Source organism: Sturnus vulgaris, chromosome 2 (assembly GCF_052056855.1).
Source record: "Sturnus vulgaris isolate bStuVul1 chromosome 2, bStuVul1.hap1, whole genome shotgun sequence".
Classification (NCBI taxonomy): Eukaryota; Metazoa; Chordata; class Aves; order Passeriformes; family Sturnidae; genus Sturnus; species Sturnus vulgaris.
This window is the reverse complement of record NC_142244.1, coordinates 11,395,017-11,404,696: the sequence shown is the minus strand read 5'-3', so window position 1 is coordinate 11,404,696 and position 9,680 is coordinate 11,395,017. Positions and strand designations below refer to the sequence as shown.

The window sequence follows — 9,680 nt, the reverse complement described above, 5'->3', positions numbered from 1 at the left end:
AGTGCAGATTACAGGTTTTTAAAGTTTGTGGTGAGACAAAGAGGCAGATTATACAGAGAACCCTGCATTATTCATGTGTGAAGCGTGGATGCTCAGTTTGCCTATATCTGTGTGCCAATTATTTCCAGTGCAGGAGAAAGAAAACCATACCATAACCATCCAAATATGATGCAAATGCAACTTAGGTATGTTTTTTGCATAGTATATCCTTCACGGCGCTTCTAAACACAGGTCTGGGTTTCCTTTGGTTCCTTCCACTACAGTTAAGGGTGTGTAAGTAATTAAGTAATGTGTTTCATTGCTTACATTTGAGTGATCAGTGTCTTCAGCTTTATGAATCTGAGCAGCTCATCAAAGCTGTGCTGCACAAGGTTTTGCAGCAGACAGCCTTCAGGAGGTGTCATCAAAGGCATCTTTTTCTCTTTGAATGAAGCCACAGGGGAAAAAGATGCAGTATGTCTGTTGGTATGAAAATCAGCTCAGCTCAACAAATGACCTTTAATTTTTTGCTCCCATTTCTCAAATATGTTACTTTGTTTGGAGTAAAGTTCACTATGGCAGCTCTTGAATTCCTTTGCACTTCCCTGTCATCTCAAATCTTTGACACTTTGCCCAACCACTATGATAAAAACACAGTTTTAATGACATCACATATTGCTTAGATAAGTAATGGCAGAGTGTCAGTCTGGCTCTTCCCTCTCCCTACTTTTTAATCTAGATTATTGTTACAACAAAAGCCTAGTGCACCCAAGAAACCTCTAATCAAGGAGCCTCAGCATGCACTCTGTATACAGTACCCATTCATATACAAGTTAAAGCATGGAGAGATCAACACCACTAAAACCAAACTGCTAATAGCCCCAGTAAAACATTTACTGGGCTTATCCAAGAGCCAATCACCTGGTCTTAGAAGAAAATCTTACACGTGTACTTTTACACGTACCTAATCCACCAGCTATGAATAAACTGCTAACATTTGTTCTTTCACACAAAAAAAGGGGAAAAGAGAGGACGTTTTAAGTTTCTCTTGAAATGAAAACTGAAATAAGCCCAGCTCACAGTAATGTTGATATAACCCCTCATGTTTTCAAAGCCCTCTGAAACCAATGTTGGGAAAGGACTCCCATACCAAATCAATGTCCAGAAAGTTTTGTGGTATTAATCAGGATGTTGAACTGGAGTGAACTCACGTCTCTGCCATGTGACAAGGAAACTGTGCTCATCAACAGTGGCACTTGTGCTTCTGGGAAATTCGAAATCTCAACTCCTGTTATTGATTATACCGTAGGTTCTACTGACAGCTCACTGTCAAGATAAATCCTTCATCGTGACTCTGAGTTTCAGGTACACTCTCACAAACTCTAAGTTCAGCTATTTCCCATCCCGCTTTGCTGCACTGTTATGCCCATTCATTATGCCTCGTGCTTTTCCCACAAGGATGCATTCCTCCTCACACTGAAATCCAGAGTTATCTGCCTTATGCAAACCAGTGGAGGATGCTGGCAATGCCTCTTCAGGACTTTGACTGTCCCCCACAGTGCTCAGGACTGTCAAGAGTACCACCTGCTGAATAAACCCTGATAATTTTAGGGTTAAAAATAAACCCCACAGACTGCCAGCTACTAAAAAATTCTCAAGACTGGCCAAGTATTCAAGCTGAAAAAAGATATAAAAGTTTCATTTTACTGCAGGAAAAGATTGCTGTGGTCTATCAATAAAATAATGGGACTATTACAACTGAACTTATCTCCAGAAGTTTTTCATAAAATAGCATCTGAAAGCATTACAGTGTGGTTTTTCAAGATTATAATCAAATTCTTACACAAGCCTTGATATGCTGATCTGTGGTCACATGCAAATGGCATTTCCCCTTCTGATCTCCTCTCTGTCCCCAGGGATTCCGAAGTGTTGGGAAATCCCATTCTCGGAACAACTCTCATCTCTCATACTTCACAAGCCACTACTACAGAAAAATTCTTCTCTAACCAATAAACTTAAGAGCACTGCTCCCTTCCAGGCAAGAGGAAATCCCACTGGGCTGTTGCAATACAGTATGTTTAACTATGAAAATAAGCTGTCTAAAGATTGCAAATAAAGAAACTGACTTGTTGGAAGAAATTTAAGACTTACCGTCTTTGACACTGATGTTTGCAATTCCTGTAAATTGATAATCCCTTTCTAAAGAAACTTGACAAGTTGGTAACTAATCCTCCATTAGAAAATATGGGTGCTGAGGCAGTGCACACCATTTACGCTTTGGAAAATAAATTCTTTAATGGTTATTTTTCACATTGTTGTCATCAGGATGATTTCTGAAAATGCACTCCTTTGTAAAATAACACTTTAAAAATATACTTGGAATGCTGAATATTTGTACACAATTGAAGCCTGTTTGTAGCAACCAGGCAGGTGTGCAGGCAGGTGTAACTCCAGCTTTAAAGATAGCAAAACTACTCCAGTAATTTTTATAGAGAAGTGAACAACATCCAACATTGTACATGTGTATTTTGTCACTATTACAATGCTTTACCATGCTGATGAAGGCAGCATTTGGGGAGTGCAGCTTCTTAGCCCAGTTTTCACATAATTAGGTGGTTTCCCAGTAGTTATTCACTGTTCATTTGCAGTTTCACTCAGAGAAGGAAATAGCCTGTGGCATACACAGCTCTTCCCAGAGCCTTGTTCCTGTGCCATGCATGATTCCACTGCAAGGCTTGCCAACATCAACCTTTTCCTCCTGTCAGCAGGGGAAACACAGGAAAGAAAAACTGAACTAAGTCCCTTAAAACATTGAAGTGTCATGCAACCACCACAACACGGCCCCTAGCTGGATCTGTGCCCACTCTGCTCTGTCCTCCTCCCCATCTCCTCCAGCACAGCCACAGAACGTGCATCCCCTCACATGTCACTCTTTCCTTTTTCCATTTCTTTTTCTATTCTATTTATTTTCCCAGCTATACTAGATGTTGAAATAAAATAGATCGGCTTTATTTTCAATCTTTCCGTGCTATTTTATTGTCAGTCTTTTAATTTTTTAAGCCATAATGTGTGCAAAATTAAACTCTTCAGAACTTTCACACTGTTAACAATTCAAGCTTCTGTTTCTCTAGAAGTGCCATTTTTTAGCATGACAGCACACGGTAAAGAGTCCATCAGGTCAACAATTTCCTTACCAGCAGATGTCTCCACCAGTGCCTTCAAATGTATAGTTTTGTCCTTACCAGAATCAAGGTGCAAATGTTAAAATTGCACAGAGCTCTCCTGAACTGGCTCTGTCATTCCAGTGAATGTGAAGGGCACCAGGTGGAGGAAAGACCCTCTGAAAGAATGAGAAAATGGCAGAGTTGTGACAATGACACACAGAGTACCAAAAATAACAAAAGAAGACAAAGAGAGTGTGGCCAGAAGCAGAGGAAGTAAAAAAAAAAGACAAAAAAAACCAAACAAACACGTTAATACTGGATAACTAGATTAATTTTTTTTTGGTTGGTTGGTTGGTTTTGATGATTTTTGTTGGGTTTTTTGTATTGTTTGTTGTTTTTTGGGGTTTTTTTCTATTTTTATATGAGACAAATGCTCATATCTTTGAACTTTATAAAAAATGAATGTTCAAGAGTCATAGTATTTTTGAAATGTGCCATGTGTATAAGTATATATTGTTGTCTTTTTGCAAATATTAAAATGAATGCTATATGTATAATGTTAGAAAACTTTGCTGAACAAATATAGTTTCTTTTAGTTCTATTAATAAAACTTAGAAATAGTAGTGTGATAAATATAGTTTTTCTTAGACTATAACATAGTAACATAAAAAACTTTTATTCATGTCACTAACTCAAAAAAGTAGTAAAAAGATAATAAAAAAAATTCTTCACATTCTTAGATTACCCTATCTAAATGAAGACAGGGATGACGAACACCAAAATTAAAAAAACGGAAAAAAAAAATTAATCTCCTTTATCAAAAATGCACTAACAAAAAAGAGCCACAAGAAATAAAAAGTTAATTTACAAGCTAGGAGTGATTTTGAATAATGCATGAAAGTCTATGAATATACAAGTTAATGCATTTTAAAAAGTGTTTTCTAAGTTACTGTGTGCTCTTGGCTAAATGCCAAGCACCCAACCGTTGTAACCTTTTACTTTATCGTCCCTTACTGTCTCTTATTAAACTTTTTCAAATTTTCCAAAAAAAGTGAGCCTCGTTTTTCACAGATACAATAGCTACAGAACCACAGAATACACTGAGTTGAAGGGGACCAGTTATGGAGTCCAGCTCCTTGTCCTGCTCAGGACATCCCTCAGAGTCGCACCCTGTGCCTGGGAGCATTGTCCGAACACTCCTTGAAGTCGGTCAGTGTCCATTTCCCTGTGAGCCTGTTCCTGCGCTCAAACAGCTCTGAATGAAGAAGCTTTTCCTGACATCCAGCCTAAACCCCCCCCGGTTCAGCCCCAGGCCGCTCCCTCGGCTCCGCTCCCCGGTTCCCTGACGAGGAGCCGGGGCTGGCCAAGGGCGGCCCGGCGAGCCTGAGGCCGGGCAGGGCCGCAGCACCGCCCTTCCCTTCCCTCCTCGTCCCTCCGAGAGCTCTGACAGGGCCGCTACGAGCCGCTGGGCCCCGGCCATGAGGTGACGGGAGCGGGAAGGAGGAGAAGGAGGAGGAGGAGGGCTCCGGGTGGGGATCCGAGTGGTGCCCGCTTCCCCCACGGCCGCCTGAAACCCGCTGGGATTCCGCGTTGGATGCCTGCTCGTCTGTCCCTGACAGAGCAGCTGGTGTGGCCTGGGCTATGTCCTTTGCATGGATAAGGAGGAATGTCCAGGCCGCAGACAGGAGCAGGGAATAGGCACGACCACGGGCACTCCTTCACAGCCGCGCTGTGAGGGCGCGTAGGTGCAGGCTCGGGTGTACTTGCCAGGGAAAGGGGGACATACATCTTTATCGCCTGCTTGCAGTCATTTGTCGCATTGTCGTGAAACCGTTCGGCATTTTCCTAAAAGCACAACAGAGATTATTGTGGGAAACGACAGAGGAGCGCCGGTTGTGTCGGTGGGTGTTTCACGGCACCTGCTGGAAAAGGCTGCAACTGCGTCCTTGGGCCGGGATTAGGCCGGAATTATCATAAAGAGGTGGATTATTATAAGGAGGTGGTGACCGGGGCACAGAATTCACTCCTTGGTGTGGCTGCAGTCGCTCCTGGGCTCTCCTAGGCAAAATGTTGTCTTTCTTCATTGTGTGAAGAAAGTTATTGTCCACTATTTAACCAACCAAAAAAAAAAAAAAAAAAAAAAAAAAAAAAAAGCTGAACCACAGGTTTATGAAAACAAGAGTCAGAACTACCCAGCAGGAGATCCTCAGGGGAAAAATACCCTGATCACTTTACTGATCACTTTAGATTGTTTAGTACTTTAAGGAAAATATTTTTAAACACCTAAACACCTTTTATATCTGGCCTCAGATAAGACAAGGAATATGTTTTTCCGTATTATCTAAAGCTTTAAAAATAATATTTAAACATCAAGGTAGCATGTGCATGTTATAAATATTTCATATATATATATATTTATTTTTTTTTGCATGTGTTCATTTCGTAGACCAAAGTTTCTCTGAGCTGTTTAGAGGATTTTCTGTTTGCTGAGGATCTTAACCTTGAGAATGGCAGTATGAACTAATGTGGAAGTAAGCAGTAGTTATTAATTTTTAATTGATCTCGATTTTACAAAGCAGTATGAGGAGTGAAGGGAGTTGACACATGCGTTTTGGTTTTAGAAGTGCTACCAGTTCCAGATATGTCACATTGTGTGCCCAATTAATCTGTAGAATGGGAACTCTTTTGTGAAGTGGGTAAATTGGTAATATAATCTCAAAGTTCGGTGGGCTATAAAAATATTGGTGAGTAATTCCATTTTTTCTTTGCCTTGATTTATTACAGGTGGCTATCTGTCAGGCTTGAGTTTTTTGGAAATTTAATGGTATCCTTTGTTCCCTTGTTTGTAGCACTGTCTGGAAATACAGTGAGTTCTTCTACAGTGGGTTTACCAATATCCTGTGCTCTAAATGTAAGTAATAGTATAAACATTTTGCTGTTAACATCACTTGCAGTTAATTTATCTGGTGTTTTTCAAAGGCAGGCTTTGTTTTTTTTCCTTTAGCTTTTCAGGAGCTTTAACCTTGGTAACCTTTCTTGTGTGTATCTACCCACGGACGATGCATAGAGATGATGCTAATATTTAAACCAAAATAGATTAGGTCTTTCCAAGAAAGAGATTATTAAAAGAAAATACCTAAAGATTCCTGCAAATCCTTGGCTGCTTTTCCTTTGAGAACTGTATTTGGTTAGGGGAATGGCAAATTCACCATTTTTTATTATAATTTCTAATTTTGATACAACTTTTTGATATAACTGTATTCTCAAAAGTGAGAATATATGACAAAAATTGATTATGCCACAGGTCTTCAGAACACAATATTTGGTTGTAACATTTGTCTTGTTTTAAGCGGCTAATGCTCTACAAATCTGCACAACATCTGACAGTTGTGACTTACAAAGTATTTCCTCAACTGCAGTTGCAGAGTCTGATTTACTGTGGATGGAGTATATTGGATCCACATCCAGACAGCTAAACTAAGAGGAACCCTGTAAGTGAACTTACAGGCTGGGTTCAGAATAGAACTGAAAGGTGGAAAAAGGGGAGACTGAAGCTTGTGAAGACTAGGTGGAGTCTGGAGTGTTAAACTGCATAGATCAGGAGAGTGGATTAAGGTAAAAATCTGGGACAGAAACAAGGGCATGGCAAATACCACAGCTGCCAGTGTGCATGTAACTTCTTCACATGAGCCAAATGCATCTCATACAAACAGCTTTTAAGGATCACATTAAAGTACAGATTTGCAAATTACTTTAACGTTGTTCTAGTGCAAGTAACATGAAGTTTAAATGAAGAACAGGCACAACCTCTGCTACCACTTCAACTGTCCTGTTGGTCATTGAGCTCCCTCAAAATTGTCACTGTTCTGTTTACATGTAACTTGTAACTGTTGTTGGCCTCTTATGCCTGCCTGTTGGGTCACATCCACTGTGACTGCACTTGGTCATGGTGTGTGTTCACCATCTCTAGGAGCATTTGTTCAGCCTATAAATCTGTGCAGATATTCATGTTGCTGAATATGTCACCTTTCCTATAGGAAATTAAGGATATTTCACTTAGAGTCATAGCCTTCTAATTTTTCTTAACAGTGCTCATGAATGTAGTCCCCAGTGCTCTACAAACCTAAGTATAGTAATAATTCATGTGTTGTGGCAGTTGCCAGGTGCTGGGCAGGTGATTAGTCAGCCACAAAATCAGAGCACAGAAAATGCACAAGAAATCCCTTGCCCTTTTTATTTCACTTTAATGAAGAACTGAGCTCACAGATAAGCATGCAATTTTTGTCTTCCCATTCAGCAGCTTCAAACTGTTAAAACTTCCCTTGCAAAGATCCATTCCCAAGATTATTTGTCTCTGTTCCTTCTGTTAATGTAAGTATTTACGACAGCCTGTTTCAGGATTGTGTTGTAATTGTGCATTCACGTTCTGCTGCTATTTAAGACCTTTTGTTTCCTGGGACACTGTTGTTCCATTCTTGTTTTCTGGGACACTGCAGTCAAATCTGGATCTACTTGTAAAACACTCTGACCTTGAACTGTGGGAAGTGCTGGAACTATATGACTTAAAGGATTTTGTCCAGTCATTGCCAAAGAAGCTCCTCCATGAGATGTCAAAAGGTGGTGAAAATCTCAGGTACATAATCAAGAAAGTGCTAATGCTGTTATTTTCCAGTACTGTAAAACTATGCGATCCTTCCAGAGAATTTACTTCAGAAGGTATCAGGATAGAAATGACACATCTCCTGTCATTTTTAGTAGAACTATTCTGGTAGTGCAAGCTTCTTTGAGATGAACACTGGTCACAGTGGTATAAATTCTGATGGCCTCTGCTGTATGGGAAGCCAAGGGAACGAACTATTTTCAGCTCAAGAATATAAGTGTAAGGAAGGGGGAGTGTGGTGTTGCAATTCATGCAGCACCTTATTAGATTTGGATAGAAAAGTGCTCATTTATTTAAATGGAAAAAAATCAAATCAGGAAAAAAAACCAACAATAAACCAAAAAACTCAACAACAACAACAACAAAAAATCCAAAGAAAACCCCAACAAATTTGAAACCCACCAAAGTGCAGAGAGCTTAATGAAATGAGTAAATGAGGCTGAAGAGCTGATTTTTCTTCAGAAATCTTTCTGCTCTTTTATTTTAGAGTGCCTGTTATGGATGCAGGAAGGATTCTAGAATATGATACACCACAGAATTTGTTACTATGAAAAGGTGCCTTTTCTGAAATGGTTGCAGAGGCTGGGATAAGAAGATAATGAATGAGTGAATTCTGAAGGAGTGCTCAAGGGATCTCTGGCATTCCATATATATAGGTGCAATATTTTATATTCCATATAAAACAACTGACTTACTCAAGAGCTCCTCGCAACATTGCTGTTTACTACAGCTACAATCTGTATATATTGAGCACGTTTCTTAAAATTCAGATTTTATACAAGTCACTTGTTTTTATTATATTGGCACTGGGAAAACAGAATGAAGTGGGGATTTTCATGGCATATGTTTAAACTGTTGCATTAATAAAGACTGATTGAAAAATAAATCTTGCTGTTGACATGCTGGTTTTAATTAACTTGAACTAAATTGTTCTGACATTATGCTAATTTATTTAATAATTCTTATTATGATTACATATTCAGGAAAAAACAAAACTGCTTGTTGTGTGGACATGGAGACAGATGTCACTTGGGGCTGATTTTTAGGATATGCACATCCTCACGTATACTTAGGTAGTTCTTGAGGCAATAAATGTGCCCCATTAAGTCAGTTTTCCTTTTGTGATTTCTGAAAAACTAAAAAAACACTTCTTACATATCTAATTGAGTGCTACAAAATCCCATTGTGAAAGAATCCCAAAAAATGCGGTCAGGTGGAGTTGCCTCTTTGCCAGTAAATATTAATGTAAACTATAGAAATTACAGAAGCAGGACAGGTTATGTACACTTACGTGAAGTGTCAGGTAGATGTATCCGCTTCTGTAGGCCACATAAATTGTCATTTCTGTTTTTATTGCAGTTCTTGAAGCTCTTGAAATTTAATACCAACACAGCCAATGTAATCAAATCTTAAGATCCCCATCAACTGCTTAAAAAAGCCCAACAAACGGAATAAAGTTCTTGGGTACAGACCTGTTATATTAGCTTAATATTGACACCTGATTTATCAAGTACAATCTTAATTTCTTGCCCAAGAGAATGTTTTGGACACATAGGCTAGGGGATGTAGCCTTCATTACCTCAAAAAGGGTCCAGAGAAAACAGTCAGAGTAGAGGCATCAGTGCATGGTAATTTTTACTTTATTTACTTTTATTTGTGGAGTGGGCTTTCTGTACTTACTGCCAGGGTGACATAACCTTTCACTTCCACTTCAGGCAACGGCTGGGAGAGCTGCAGACTGAACAATGGCAAAGCCTGAGAGAAAAGAAAATGCTGGACTAGCGTCAGCAAAGCCATTCCTTCTCTTTCAGCAAGCTGTGCCCCTCACATTTGACTATAACTTCAGAAAAAGGAGTGCAGTGAAGGCAGAAGCAGCA

The 9,680-nt window shown here is 39.5% G+C and overlaps 1 long non-coding RNA gene across 1 annotated transcript; it reads left to right on the top strand.

The window, feature by feature from the left end:
* The first annotated feature begins 4,908 nt into the window (after window positions 1-4,908).
* LOC106851204 (uncharacterized) lies at window positions 4,909-8,696 on the top strand. The gene is made up of 3 exons (XR_015801925.1): window positions 4,909-5,044; window positions 5,928-7,776; window positions 8,291-8,696. It is a non-coding gene; the product is annotated as an uncharacterized LOC106851204 (long non-coding RNA).
* Window positions 8,697-9,680: the final 984 nt, after the last annotated feature.